A 15,204-nucleotide genomic window follows, 5' to 3' on the forward strand; every position below is an offset into this window, starting at 1 on the left:
AGTCTGCCGCACCCCGCTGTAATCCCTACTTGAACATGGTGCTTTATGCCACATATTATGATCCAATGATGTGTTGCCATCCTATGATGTTTTGAGTAGATATCTTTTGTCTTTGGGTTGATTGATGATCTAGATTGGTATGCGTTGTATGTTTTATTTTGGTGATGTCCTATGGTGCCCTTCGCGTCGTGTAAGCATGAGGGATTCCCACTGCAGGGTGTTGCAATATGTCCATGGTTTACTTATTGTTTGACACCAACCTCTCCTATAAATACCCAAACCTCCAGAAATTAACCTAGATCAGAAGTTCCACCACCGCAAGCCTCTGTAGCCACGAGAAATCCATCTAGGCCCTATTTGGCACCCTGTCGGAGGGGGCCATCATCACCGGAGGCCATGGAGGAGGTTCCCGGAGGGGCCGTCATTGCCATGAAGGCCAAGGACCAGAGGGGGAACCTCTCCCCATCCAAGGGGGAGGCCATGGAGGAGGAAGCACAAGGGGGAGAACCTCTCCTCCTCTCTCTCGGTGGCGCCGGAGTGCCATCGGGAGGGGAATCATCACCGCGGTGATCGTCTTCATCAACATCACCATCATCATCACCATCCTCATCTCTTTTACGCGGTCCACTCTCCCGCACCCCGCTGTAATCCCTACTTGAACATGGTGCTTTATGCCACATATTATGATCCAATGATGTGTTGCCATCCTATGATGTTTTGAGTAGATATCTTTTGTCTTTGGGTTGATTGATGATCTAGATTGGTATGAGTTGTATGTTTTATTTTGGTGATGTCCTATGGTGCCCTTCGTGTCGTGCAAGCATGAGGGATTCCCATTGTAGGGTGTTGCAATATGTCCATGGTTTACTCATTGTTTGTGTTGTGTGAGTGACTGAAACACAAACACGGATAAGTGGGTCATGGCGCCCACCGTGGGGCTATCGCACGATGGTGTCGAGTTCTTGAAGGGCTGCTCTGAAGGAATTAAGGGGTACGTCATCGGCCGGATGATGAAAAGTCGTTGCGGCAAGCTCTAGATCGACGACAAAGGATGGGGCCCCGAGGCCAGCTCAATCGAGTACGGGTACCGGGTCCCCTTCGGCGGAATTCATGTCTTCATTGGCAAGATCGGTGAACCAGGCCCTGAGCCGGACATCTGCACCAACCTCGTCGAGACGGCTCAGCGTGCGAATCCAGCCCGGGTTAGGCCCGCCGTGAAGCATGCGTTCGTAGGATGTGTCCATGGGATCGGATCTGAACTGGTGTCTGAGGGCGAGACGGCTGTATATTCCGACGGCGAGTCATCCACTGGCGAAATCGAGTCCTTATACTAGATTCATGGCGGTATGTTCGAGGGATATTCCGATGGCAACAGTATTCCGGACCTCCTTGAAGTGCCGAGTCGGGTTACTATTTACATGGCCGGCACGCAACCCGTGTTGCAGTCTTCATCTACCGCAGCAATGAATAGCGGATCAGTGGCCGCGGCAGGTACCTCGGCGCGCCGGCCGGCGCAGGTTCTCTCCGGTTTAATGGACGCTTGGGCGACCTTGTTAACCGTGACAGTCACCCTAGATATGCAGGATCAGCACAATGCGGAAGTTGCGAGACTGAAGGAGCAAATTACGCAGGCTAAGGAGGACCTGGTGGCTGAGGATAATAGGATGGCTGAGGAACAGGCCGCTTTGAATGCTCAATCATAGCAGATACAAGCACAGAATTACCGGCTCATGCTAGATCGGACCGCGTCAGAGGATGTGATACGAAGGAAGTATCGGTCGCGCCTGCCGCCGGTTTACGAAGGGTTAAATCTCTTTCAGACGTCAGGCGCTGGGCCGAGCAATCCGGCAGCCGCAAACTGAGCTGAAGCGCCTAGGATAGCTCCGGATCAGCCACGAGCAACGAAGCTACCCCGACGGACAGTTAACCCGCCGCAGTATGTGCCTACACCACCGGGTCACTTTTCGAGCCCTCTAGATAACATGATTGCTGCGGCCTCCCTCTTGGCAGCCATTCCAATGGAAGGAGATTCAATAGAGGCAGTTGAGACACGGCGGGCGAGAGATCTTCTTCAAACCGCCGTAGTGCAGCAACAGGCTTATTCATATAGCTGGGATAGAATTCATTCAACCTCTCGTCCGAGCCCAAGTTATAGCAGGCGGATGGACGAACCAGAAGTATCTAGCAGTGCGCAGCGTCGCAGTGCTCAGGAGGTAGTGGATCATGGCAGGGCACGAAGGGATGATGCTTTGGGTCGTTATCAACCCGCCCCGGTTCAGCCAGCAGTGTCGGTTGATAGAGGCACCGGGCTTGCTTTCAGTTCCTGGGGAGTACCGTGCCTGATTCCGGCTCTCCGTAATGTGCGTCTGCCCAAGGATTTCAAGGGTCCACGCAAAGTACCTAACTACACGGCGGATCAGTCGCCTGAGGCGTGGGTCGAGACTTATGAGATGGCAATGGAGATGGCAATGGAAGGAACAGCCCACACTTGGTTGAAAAATCTGCCAGCTAATTCCATCGAGTCATGGGATCAGTTGAAGGCCCGGTTTATAGCCAATTTTAAAGACACGTGCAAACAACCCATGTCCATTGTAGATCTGGATGCTTGTATTCAGGGTGAGAACGAGTCCACAACTCATTGGGTGCGCCGGGTCTCAGAAGTTTTGCTCTCGTCCAACCGAATTAATGTTGGCCAAGCGATTATCACACTGGAACGTAATTGTCGGTTTAAGTCACTGAAGGAGAAGTTGGGACGGCTCAAGTGCCACTGCAACGACCTAGGAACCCTCATGGCAGCCTTGGTAAAGTATGCCAATTCTGATAATACCAAGGATCCGATTCTGATAATGAGAAACCGGAAAGAGGAATGGCGGTGCGAAGGGACAACAGCACAACCAGGGAGGCCATGGGAATAATGGTAAGCGTAAAGCAGATTCAGATTTTGTTGCTAATGCTAATGTGCAGCGTCGTAAGGGTAAACCGCCCCAGCGCGGTGGGGCGATGAATCTGGAGCGCTTGTTGAATAAGCCCTGTCCAAAGCATGGGACCAAGGAGGTCCCTGCAACACATCTCTGGAAGGATTGTAACATTATGAAGGAGTTCAAAAATTCTGATCTCTTCCAGTATGATCAGGGTCCGTCGAGCTGTTCAGGTCCAGGTTTTCATGGTGGCGGCGGTTCAGGCTTTGGGTTTCAGAATAATCATAGCAACCGGAACAACCAAGGTGGTAATAACCAACAGAGTAATCAAGGGAATCAGCAGCAGTCGGGTTACCAGAGTCACCCGAAGCAGCTGAATGGTGGGCAATATCATGTATTCACCACTAGTCTGTGCAAGCGTGATCAGAAGCTGCACAAGAGGGCAGTCAATGCGGTTGAACCGGCAGTTCCACGCTATCTGCGGTGGTCGGAACAGCCTATTGTGTGGAGTAGGGATGATCATCCGCCCCGGATTGACAATCCGGGTCAGCTAGCTCTGGTGGTGGCACCTCAGGTGGGAGGTTACAAGTTCACCAAAGTACTCATGGATGGAGGAAGCAGTATTAATATTCTGCCGCAAGGGGATGACAGATAAGAATCTTAAACCATCCAATACTGTTTTCCATGGTGTGGTACCAGGAAAGTCGGCATATCCAGTGGGCAAGATTACCTTGGAAGTTGTGTTTGGGGATGAACATTTATTCTCGATATGAGACATTGACTTTTGAGGTGGTGAGAATCCAGAGCCCGTATCACGCACTGTTTGGGCGACCGGCTTATACAAAATTCATGGCGAGGCCTTGTTATATTTACTTGCAGCTCAAGATGCCGGGTCACAAAGGAACCATCACGGTTCATGGAAGTCGAAAAATCGCTTTGGATTGCGAAGAGAGTGATGCAGCTTACGCTGAGTCGGTTTGTGCCATAGAGGAGTTAAAGTTTTACAAGGAGAATGTTGATCCAGCAGATATGACCCCTCTGTAGAAGCCCACCACTGAGCATGACCCAACTCTACATTTCAAACCGGCTGACGAGACTAAGCTTGTTGACTTTGTACCTGGCGATTCGTCCAAGCAGTTCAGCATCAGCACCAATTTGGATCCAAAATAGGAAAGCGCGCTCATCGAGTTCATTCGTGAGAACCGGGACATTTTTGCATGGAAGCCTTCTGACATGCCAGGTGTACCGAGGGAACTCGCTGAGCACACTCTTAATATTGATCCGAAGTTTAAAATGGTCAAGCAATTTCTTCGTCGCTTTAATGAAGAGAGATGCAAGGCAATTGGGGAGGAGGTAGCCCGGCTATTGGCTGCTGGGTTTATCCTGAATGGTTGGCTAATCCGGTGCTGGTTCTTAAGAAAAACGGGACTTGGCGTATGTGTGTGGACTACACGGACTTAAACAAGGCTTGCCCGGCCAATCCTTTTGCTCTCCCGTGTATTGATTAGATCATTGATGCGACGGCGGGTTGTGAGCGCCTGAGTTTTTTGGATGCTTATTCAGGATACCATCAGATTAAAATGGCAGTTAAGGACCAGGAGAAGACAGCTTTCATCACTCCCTTTGGAGCCTTCTGCTATGTTTCTATGCCCTTTGGGCTCAAGAGTGCTCAGGTAACTTATCAGCGTTGTGTGCAAAATTGTCTTCACACGCAGATTGGGCGTAATGTTCATGCCTATGTGGATGACATTGTGGTAAAATCCAGGAAAAAGGAGACATTGATAGCCGATCTCAAGGAGACGTTTGACAACCTTACGAGATGATGCTTAACCCGGATAAGTGTCTCTTTGGTGTTACGGCAGGCAAGCTGCTTGGTTTTCTTGTGTCTAACAGGGGCATTGAGGCTAATCAGGAAAAGATCAAGGCAATCACATCCTTGGCTAAACTGACATGTATCTGTGATGTTCAGCGTCTCGCAGGCCGGATTGCAGCCCTCGGCCGGTTTATCAGTCGTCTGGGTGAGAAGGCCATTCCTTTGTATCAGATGCTGAAGAATACGGATGATTTCGTCTGGAGTGATGCGGCCAATGCGGCCTTTGAGGAGTTAAAGCAGCAGTTGGTTGAACCGCCAGTTCTTGCAGCCCCAGTTGATCATGAGCCTTTATTATTATATGTGGCTGCCAATGCCCGAGCGGTCAGTATGGCAATTGTGATAGAGCGTAAAGAGGCTGGGAAGGAATATCCGGTTCAACGACCGGTATACTACATCAGTGAAGTTCTGATCGAATCAAAACAATGCTATCCGCATTGGCAGAAGTTGGTGTATGGGGTTTTTATGGCCAGTCGAAAGCTCAAGCAAAATTTCAAGGTCACCCCATCACAGTGGTTAGTTCTGCTCCCTTGGGCGATATCATCCAAAACAGAGAAGCAACTGGCCGGGTTGCAAAGTGGGCAATTGAGCTTGGTCCACACGGTTTGAAATATGTACCTCAAACAGCCATCAAGTCTTAGGCTCTTGTGGACTTTATCAATGACTGGACCGAGTTGCAAGCACCGGAAGAGAAGCCGGATAATACGTACTGGACTATTCATTTCGATGGATCAAGGCAGTTGGAAGGCTCGGGGGCTGGAGTTGTCCTTACTTCCCCTCGAGGTGATAAAATTTGCTATGTCCTCCGCTTGATGTTTCCTTGTACTAACAATGCAGCTGAGTATGAAGCTCTACTTCATGGTCTCCGTGTGGCTAAAGAGATGAACTTAACTCGAGTTCGTTGTTTCGGAGATTCTGATCTGGTGCCTCAGCAAGTTTCTGGTACTTAGGATCCACTCATGGCGGCTTACAGGCGTGAGGTAGATATTGTGGCAGGTCATTTCAAAGGATATCAGGTTGAGCATATTGATCAGTGCAAAAACGAAGCAGCAGATGCTTTGAGCCAGCTTGGATCTCAGCGTAAACTGGTACCTCCTAACACCTTTTTAGATATCTTGCATAACCCGTCTGTTAAATTGCCAACAGAAGAGGATCTGGTTGTTCCTAATCCAGAGGCTCAGCTGGTGGCCGCTTTACACGTTGTGCCAGATTGGACGGTTCCATATCTAGCGTATATGAGCCGGGGTGAGCTACCAAATGATCAAGTCCTGGCCCGACAGATAGTCCGGCGATCCAAGTCCATGGTTATTCACAATGGCGAGTTACACCGCTGTAGCATTTCAGGCGTATTTCAGCGTTGTGTTTCTCCGGAAGAAGGCCAAGCGATCCTACGGGAAATTCATGAAGGGGATTGTGGTCATCATGCCGGTTCAAAGTCCCTGGTTGCAAAAGCTTTTCGTCATGGGTTTTACTGGATGACAGCTCATGCTGATGCGGAGGATCTAGTAAAGGGATGTGATGCTTGTCAAAAAAATTCATGCAGAGCTCATGTTCCGGCTCAGGAACTACGGATGATTCCCATCACTTGGCCTTTTGCTACTTGGGGGCTTGATATGGTGGGACCCTTTAAATGTTTCTAGGACAAGAAGACCCACCTGTTGGTGGCAGTTGATAAATTCACCAAGTGGGTTGAAGCGGAGCCTATTAGCAAGTGTGATGCAGCTACGGTGGTTCAATTTCTCAAAAAGATTATTTTTCGTTTTGGCTTTCCACACAGCATCATCACGGATAATGGTACCAACCTTTCCAAAGGTGAGATGGAGGATTTTTGTCAAGAGAGCACATCCGGCTTGACCTAGCATCTGTGGCGCACCCTCAATCCAACGGTCAAGCAGAGCGAGCTAATCAAGAAATTTTAAAGGGTCTTAAATCCCGGCTCATGATTCCCTTGAAGCGGACGCCGGGTTGTTGGGTGGAAGAATTACCTTCTGTGTTGTGGAGCATCAACACCACCCCCATTCGATCAACAGGATACACGCCTTTCTTTATGGTATACGAGGCAGAGGCAGTTCTCCCAAGTGATATACGTCATGATTCGCCCCGGGTTGCTAATTACGTTGAAGCGGACAATGAGCAAGCCCGCCAAGAGGCACTGGACCTGCTAGATGAGAAGCGGGATATGGCTTTGGCACGATCGGCGGTTTATCAGCAAGACCTACGGCGTTATCACAGCCACCGGGTTAAGACAAGAGCCTTTCAAGAAGGTGACTTGGTGCTCCGGCTTATCCAGGATTAGACCGACATACACAAGTTATCCCCGCCTTGGGAAGGACCCTTTGTGGTCAGCAAGAATCTGCACAATGGATCATACTACCTCATTGACGTTCGAGATGACTCACGCAAATCTGAGGAGGAGACCCGGTGGCCCTGGAACATAGCTCTCCTCCGGCCTTACTACACTTGAGCCATAGGCTCTTTTTATGTACATATTTTGACAATGTATATATTATCATCAATAAATAAATCAGCATCCTTGCTCTAAAGCGGGGCCTCTGCTGTTTTTTCTCAAATATTCTTTGAGCTACATGGGGGCTACAGCTGACAAAGCGGAGTACTACCTATTAAATCGGCTATCACGCCACAAAGCTTGGGAGCTTCACACCCAAAGGGCCAAAGAGAGTTTAGATGCTATGCATAACTCAGACATAGGCACCTAATGAGCACAGCTCATCACGTTACTTGGGGGCTACTTGAGCGTAGCTGGGTATCGACCCACAGCTTGGAAGCCTAGTATATTTACCTAAAACCCCGGGTCAACCTGCCTTCATCAAGTAAGACACTCCAATCTAGGTCATCCTGTCACGGCCCTCCGAACATTTGACAGTTACTCTCCTTGAGACCCTGCACTTGTCAAAGTTAAAACGGTGATTGGTTAGTTGGAGGTCCATCTTAAAAGGCTTTTTAAATGGTTCAACTCAGTGGCCTGGCAGCCCAAAAAAGCCTCGAATTTGGGCCTGGCAGCCCCCAAAAATCCTCGACTACATGGTTTCATTCGAGTTTTGCTGAATTTTATGTTAAACCGATTTTCTTGGCTTGATTACTCATTTTCTTAGCCCGGTATTCTTTAAACCGTCTTGGTTTGCAACTACACGTTGACAGACCTTATTCTTAAATCGGAGTTTCTTAACCCGGCCTGACGTTGACTACCTGTCAACAGCCCGGATCATCTGGCGTGAATCTTCACCCAGTATGGCTTATTCTACGACATCAGAAAATGATGGAGATACAAATAATCCAGATTTGGGTTTTTTACCCTACAAGTTGGCCAGCCAACTAACCAGGGATCTTATATCACCGGTATGTATAATTTCATATTTTATGATTTGATTATCAATCTGGCCTATTTTGGGCATTATGACTTGTCCGGCGGTAAACCGCCAGGACCCTTTGTCTTTTTATGCACACAGGAGTTGCATATTCTGATACTTGGAACAAAATTGACATTGATATGGCGGATCCACACAAAATATCTCCTCTTGCACGATGGCAGCAGATCATCATAAGTTTTTGCTACCCTATTACAAGGCACTCCGAGGCCCAAAATATGGAATTGTTTTCACATGGACAATTTCTGACATATCAACCGCCTTGACGGATTAAGCTTCATCACCGGGTTGATGTGAGGTAGATGGGTCATCTGGCGTCGGTTCAGCCTCCTCCTCATCCAGTGGCTGGAAGTCATTGGTGGTCCAATCAATCCGGGTCAAGGCCTGAAAGACAGCCTCTTCACTTATAAGCTCAGCCGGGTCAACATCAGGGGCGTAAGTATGCTTACGGATTGGTGGAATAAGGTTCTGCACTTCAGGAATCACAGCTTCAACCCGTCTGTTGTTTGCATCATAGAAAGATCGGTGAACCGTCTGGTTCGCCTCTTCTGCTAGTTGACTCGCCAAAGGACGCATTTCCCTTGTTACCCGTTTGAGGGCGTCATTGTCAAATTCTTCGCCGTTTTCTTGTGCACTGGGGAAGCCTTTGGCTATATCAGCCGGATCAAGATCAGCTATCCATGCCTTGGCTCGAGTCAGCGCCAGCAAAGTGCCTGCCCGAGCAGCGGATCGCTTCAGCTCTTCTATTTGCGCTGGCATCATTGGGAGGCGATCGAGCGTGTCCTTGATAAGTGTCGGTGTTGCATTGTCATAAGAAGTTGCGCATATAACCCGTTGAGCGCCGGTATACAGCTGTTCAATCAGTGTATATGCAGCTTTGAGCTTCTTCCGCATGTCAGAACCTAGATGAGCAATGCGACTACCTATATCGGTTCAGGAAATGAATGTTAAAGCGATGAAATTTCAAAGAGTCATAAAACTTTGTCAACCACTGCTTACCAAATATTGCAGAGGTCATGGCATTGATTTGGCGCTTCAATCCAGACAGTTCTTCTATCACTGGTTCAAGAGCTGCTTCGGCAGTCTCCGCCCGCTTCACCAGTCCGGCCCTTTTGGTGTCCCAGTTGGCCTGTTCAGACTTAAACCATTCTTTAAGCTGCTCCATGGTGGTCAAGGCGGTTTTCAGCTCATCCTTGGCCTTGGTGGTTTCTGCTTGTTGGGTTTTCAGATTTGCTTGAAGATCAACAATTTGCGAGATTTGTTGATGTATTTCACTCTGCAATAGTAAGAGAGCATGTCAATATCTTTGTTCAAGTCCCAAGCATATAACCAGTTATACACTTGGCACTTGGGGGCTAATGCGGATCATTTTTATGCGTGTACTTGAAGTCCCAAGGATTAATACAAGTTTTAATCATGGCACTTGGGGGCTAATGTTTGTTTGATCAGACATAAAGAAAATTTCACAAGTTACCGTATGGAGTATACGAAGTCCCGGTTTGACTTTCTCAAGACAAACCGGCCCTTGGGGGCTACAATGCAATGAAGGTACAGAACAAGGAGCAATAATGTTTACCTCATAGCGCTCCTTCATCAGATTTACTAAACCGGCTTCATAATCAGGGCTTGTGTACAGCCGGTTCAAGAAGCCGGAGTGAAGATCTTGAGCAGAGAGATCAGTATAAGCAGACAAATCAGTCTTCCCCTTCCCCTTGCTCATGGCAGCAAATTCATCCTTGGCAGTGTGCTTTGATAGAGCGACCGGATTACCAGGGGCGTTATATGCAGTGCCCGTAACAACAACGTCATCATCCTTGGTCGGGCTAGAAGAATCAATATTCTAAACATGACTTGGTGCTTTCGTCGCAGGGCTTGGCGATTTGTTAGTTGGACTTGGCGGATCAGCAGTTGAGCCCCGTTGTTCCACTGCTGGACTTGGAGGAGCAGGAGGATGTGAAGTGTCAGCTTCTACATTCGGTTCAACTTCTGGCGGATTAGCATTACCATCTTGGTTCTGCCCAGCAGAGCTGTCCACGGCAACTTCTGGGTTTTCATCATGATGCTCTAGCGTCTTCTCCGGATCAACTTCAACAGTAGGGTCGCTGGTCTTGGCCTTCTTGCTTAATCGAGCCTTGGCGCTACAACATCAAAGGTTAGAGTATGGTAAACAGACAAATAAAGAAATAAAGTAAGTAATACTCACCCAGCGACAACTTTGAGAGGAGGCAATTGAGTGGTTGACGAATTGCCAGACAAGTTGGAAGAAGCCCGGTAATTCGGGTCAGACGGATTGAGAGGGCATCAGAAGAAACCTTTTAAAGGATAACATTTTTCAGGAGAACAAGTCACCTCTGGACGGCGTTTCCAGGAAGGCGTATCAGCTAAACCGTACGAAGTGATTTGTTGACCACTATGACGGGTTGTGCGACGTTCTTCGACTTGCCGTGTCTTCAAAGAAAATTTTGAATCCAAATGAGCAAGGGGGTGAGATTGTTTTACTTTCCGGACTGTACGGCGAATTCTTTGAACTGGTACAGGATCTGAGTCGAAAGAAAGAAGAATTACCTCAACATGATCTGCATGGCTGGCCTCAGCGTCATCCTAAAGATAGTCATTGTCAATAACATGTACGAAAAAGGAACCAAGTGAGTCAAGTTCTACCTCAGCATCTGATTCCTCCTCCTCCGGCGGGTCAGAAGACTCGGCGGTTTTCTTCTTTCCAGGTTTCTTGGTGGCCTTGGTTTTTACACGAGGAGCCCAGGACGGTTTAGTCCGTTTCCAGAAAGAGTTGTTGGCCTGAAATTAAGACAAAGAAAAGTTAGTAGACAGTCAATACGGAAGCAAATCAGTAAAGTATGTACATCAACCTTACCGCCGACGGTTTATTGGAGACGTAAAACGGAGCCAAACCAGTTTGGCTGCATGCAGAGATCGGTTCATCAAGCATCCTCTTTACACATTCGGCGATTTCAAGGTCGGTCATTACTACTTCGTGATATCATTGAGGGTTTTTTACATTGCCGGTATACTCATGCATCAATCCGGGGCGGCGGCTCAAAGGACAAATGCCCCAAGAAACCCAGCAGTGGACAAGATCAATGCCAGTTAAACCGTTGGCCATCAGAGCCCGGAGCTTGGCAAGTTGAGGAGCAAAATTCTTCCGTTCTGCGGCGGTTAAACACGGAGGCAATGGGTGGCCATTGCTAAGCTGATGAGGGCGGTAACCCGACAAGGGATTTTCTCCATCAGGAGCAGTGTTCCGGCAGTAAAACCAGGTCTGGTTCCAATCTTTAGGATGGCTATGATGTTTGGCATGAGGGAAATCAACTTCTTTCCTTTTTTGAATTGACACGCCACCAAGCTCTGTGTTGGGACCATCTGAGAATTCTGTGCGGCGGTTCAGATGAAAGAAATCTCGGAACAACTCCATGGTTGGCTCTTCTTGCAGATAGACTTCGCAGAATACTTGAAAGTTGCATATATTTGACACAGAGTTCGGACCAATATCTTTCAGATGGAGTTGGAAGCTTGCGAGGACGTCCCGAAATTTTTTTGATCCGGGCGAACTGAATCCCCGGTCTAAGTGTTGCATAAAAACAATCACCTCTCCTTCTTGAGGTTCAGGTGGACATTCCAATTCCGGAACTCGCCAGTGGAGAACCCTTTTTGAGGCTAAGGCACCAGTGGTGACATAACATTGATTTGTGTCTCCGTGATCCTGGACGGAACCCAATTGCAAGCAGCAAATTGCTTCGACATTCCGGAAAGAGGAACTGAAAGTAAAAGTGCCGGTTTAAGGTGTCTAATTCAGTGTTAGACCGGAGAAGAATACTATGCAAGTTCAGTTGGCGGCTTAAGAGAGGGCTAATGATATATAGCGGATTGACTATCAAACGGTTAAACCGCCTGTAGGCAAAAGGGCCAGAATTCAAAATTTCTGCTAAGTATTGACAGAAACAGGTTTCACACAATGGTCAAATTTATTTGGATCTACCACACATCCGTAAAGCAATTTTCTCTGTGAGCTCTAAAGGTGCTAAATAGAACAGGAAAGGCCATGTACTCTACAGAGGTAAAAGAACGATCTGCTAGCATTAAAAATGGACGAAGAGTACCTACCGCATGAGATCTACACTATTATTGGGTCAAAACTATCGCGGCAGGTGGAAGAACAAAGAAGGATGAAGAACTGTGCGGAAGAACTCGGAAACCCTAGAAACAGATCTAAAGACGGAGGAGAAAGGAAGTTTACCACTGCAGATCTACTGCGGAAGAAGGGTGATGAAAGTCTGGTCCGTTTCAGGTTGATGCAGCGGCCTTTGTCGGTGCAGATCTCGAAGGTCGCGGACGGCGGCAGAGCTCTAGAGCTTGGGCTTCGTGAGGAAGAAGAAGGCGCAGAAGGGGGAAAGGGCCCTCGGGCCTTATTTATAGAGGAGAGAATAAAACGCCAAGCGCGGGAATCAAGTAGCCTGAAACGGCAGAATGAGTGCGCTTGTCGCCTCGATTTTCGGGATAACCATTAAGTGAAGGGAATCTTTTTTAATTATTGTTTACAGAGATGATGTCATGATGGACCGTTGCTGCGTTCAGAAGATGACGTCACGGCGGTTTACAAAGTTTCAGGAGAAGACAATATGGCGGTTTACGAAAATACAAGAAGATGCCTGCAAGAGATATTTGAAGTATTGAAGATTGACATGAACAAATTCAAATCAATCTGGGACCTAATGTGGAGGATATAGCTACTGAGTATAAACCGGCCAGGAGGGCCCGGTTCACCCTCGACTATGTTGAAGCCCACGAAGATCCAGAAGATGGCGCTGTACTAAAGGAAGCATAGAAGCCTGAAGCCCAAGGGCGGATTAGGGCCCATAGTGGTAAACCGTCATGACTATGTAAACTTGTAGTATAAGTTAGGAAAGGAGAGACCGAGCCAGACACTTTGTATGAGTCAGCCTCGGGGCTCTGTAAACCAGCCAGGCGTCAACCTGTGTATATAAAGGGATGACCCGGCGGCGGTTCAGGGACGACAGACAACAACTCGAGACTCAGGCAAGCGTATTTCGCTCCCGGATCATCGAAACCCAATCAATACCATCACAACTAGACGTACGATTTTACCTTCATGGAAGGGGCCGAACTAGTATAACTCCCATGTCCCTTGTCCGGTTTAACCCCTTCAAGCTAACCCGTTGCAATGGCTCCACGACTAAGACCTTTCACGAGGACATCTAACGTGATAATTCCACGATAGGAATAAAGAGAACTTGATACTTTAATGCTATGGTTGGGTTTTACCTTAATGATCTTTAGTAGTTGCGGATGCTTGCTAGAGTTCCAATCATAAGTGCATATGACCGAAGAAGAGAAAGTATGTTAGCTTATGCGTCTCCATCATATGAAATTGCAATGACGACTACCGGTCTTGTTAACAATTTCCTAGGACAATTCCGCACACCGATCCATCATTGTTCCACACTCACTATTTATAATATTTAGTAATATATTCTAACTTTATGATAACAACACCTACTTTTATATTTTAGCCCTCCGATATCATGCAAAGTTATCCTCTTCATACCCACAACGTAGTTTTATTTCTCGTATCTAGTTGGAAGCAAACGTTCGGTGTACGTAGAGTCGTATCAGTGGCAGATAGGACTTGAGAGAATATTGATCTTACCTTTAGCTCCTTGTGGGTTCGACACTCCATACTTATCACTTCCACCTTTGGAAATTGCTATACGAGGATTCCCTGCACTTGGGCATTATCAGGGCGCGCCCCCCTTTCACTACTAGGGAAAACCCTAGTAGTAGCGCGCGTTTTAACGCTATCAGTAGCGCGGGTGGCCGCGCTACTAATAAGGCGCTATAGCTAACAGATATTAGTAGTGCTCTATGTACACGCGCTAATAGTATTGATTGTATCAGTAGCGGTTTTCCAAGCGCTACTAATAAGTAGTTGTAGCGCTTTCTTTGCCCGCGCTACTGCTGTATCTTTCAACATTTTCCCTGCTTCCTATTGATCTAGAACAGTACCTTGTTTCAATACACTGCAATTTCACATATACCAGATAGCAATATCATTAACCAAAATACCATATAGTCATAGAGTAGTCATACAATATCATTAGGCATTATAGGTACTCATATATAGTCAACATGCATCCTCACACACATATATGGTTCATACAGGAGCATATATGATAAGCAGTACTAGGTAGTCATACAACATATAGCAGTCTACTAGGGGTAGTCATATAGCCACACACATATGTAGTTCTAGATGATATCGACGACGACCATCATCCTCAAGCCATGGTGGTGGGTGTTCCTGATAGTAATTAGGATGGCCTGTCCAACACAAAGATTCTTGCCAACGAGGAAGTTCTTCCACCCAACCGAGCTGAAGTGTGTGCGACCGTCCGTGTCCATGCTGTACACACAGGTGGTGATGGAGCCCCTTGCAGTAAGGCGTATTCCAGCAGAGCCTTCTTCATCATGCTCGATACCACAACTCACAGATAAGCTCTTTGGCAATTTCTGAATAAGAAAAACATATCAATTAATAAGTAGCCTCGCACATACTCCTACAAATATATTTCTACTAAGTATAGGTTTCTACACTATCAAAAACAGTACTACATTTCTACTAAGCTTGAATTCTACTAAGTAAGCGTGTAATCAGATTGTACACTAAGTATAACATACCATAACATGCCGATCAACAATATAACAAGTACATAACATTTTTTCAAATTCTACCAACTAAAAATTTCCATTACTAAAATTTCTAATCAAAAGACCTAAAATTTCCTATTCTATTCAAAACACCTAAAATAGGCTAAAAAAATATTCTATTACAGAACCTACATTCTACAATGTCTACATTCTAAAATCTACATTTAAACTACCTACATTCTACAAGAACAGAGAGAAAGGAGAGAGGAGGGGTAGGAAGGAGGGAGGGAGGAGGGGTAGGAAGGAGGGAAGGAGGAGTGGGAGGAAGGAGGAGGGATGTAGGAGTAGC

Source organism: Triticum dicoccoides, chromosome 2B (genome assembly GCF_002162155.2).
Source record: "Triticum dicoccoides isolate Atlit2015 ecotype Zavitan chromosome 2B, WEW_v2.0, whole genome shotgun sequence".
Lineage (NCBI taxonomy): Eukaryota > Viridiplantae > Streptophyta > Magnoliopsida > Poales > Poaceae > Triticum > Triticum dicoccoides.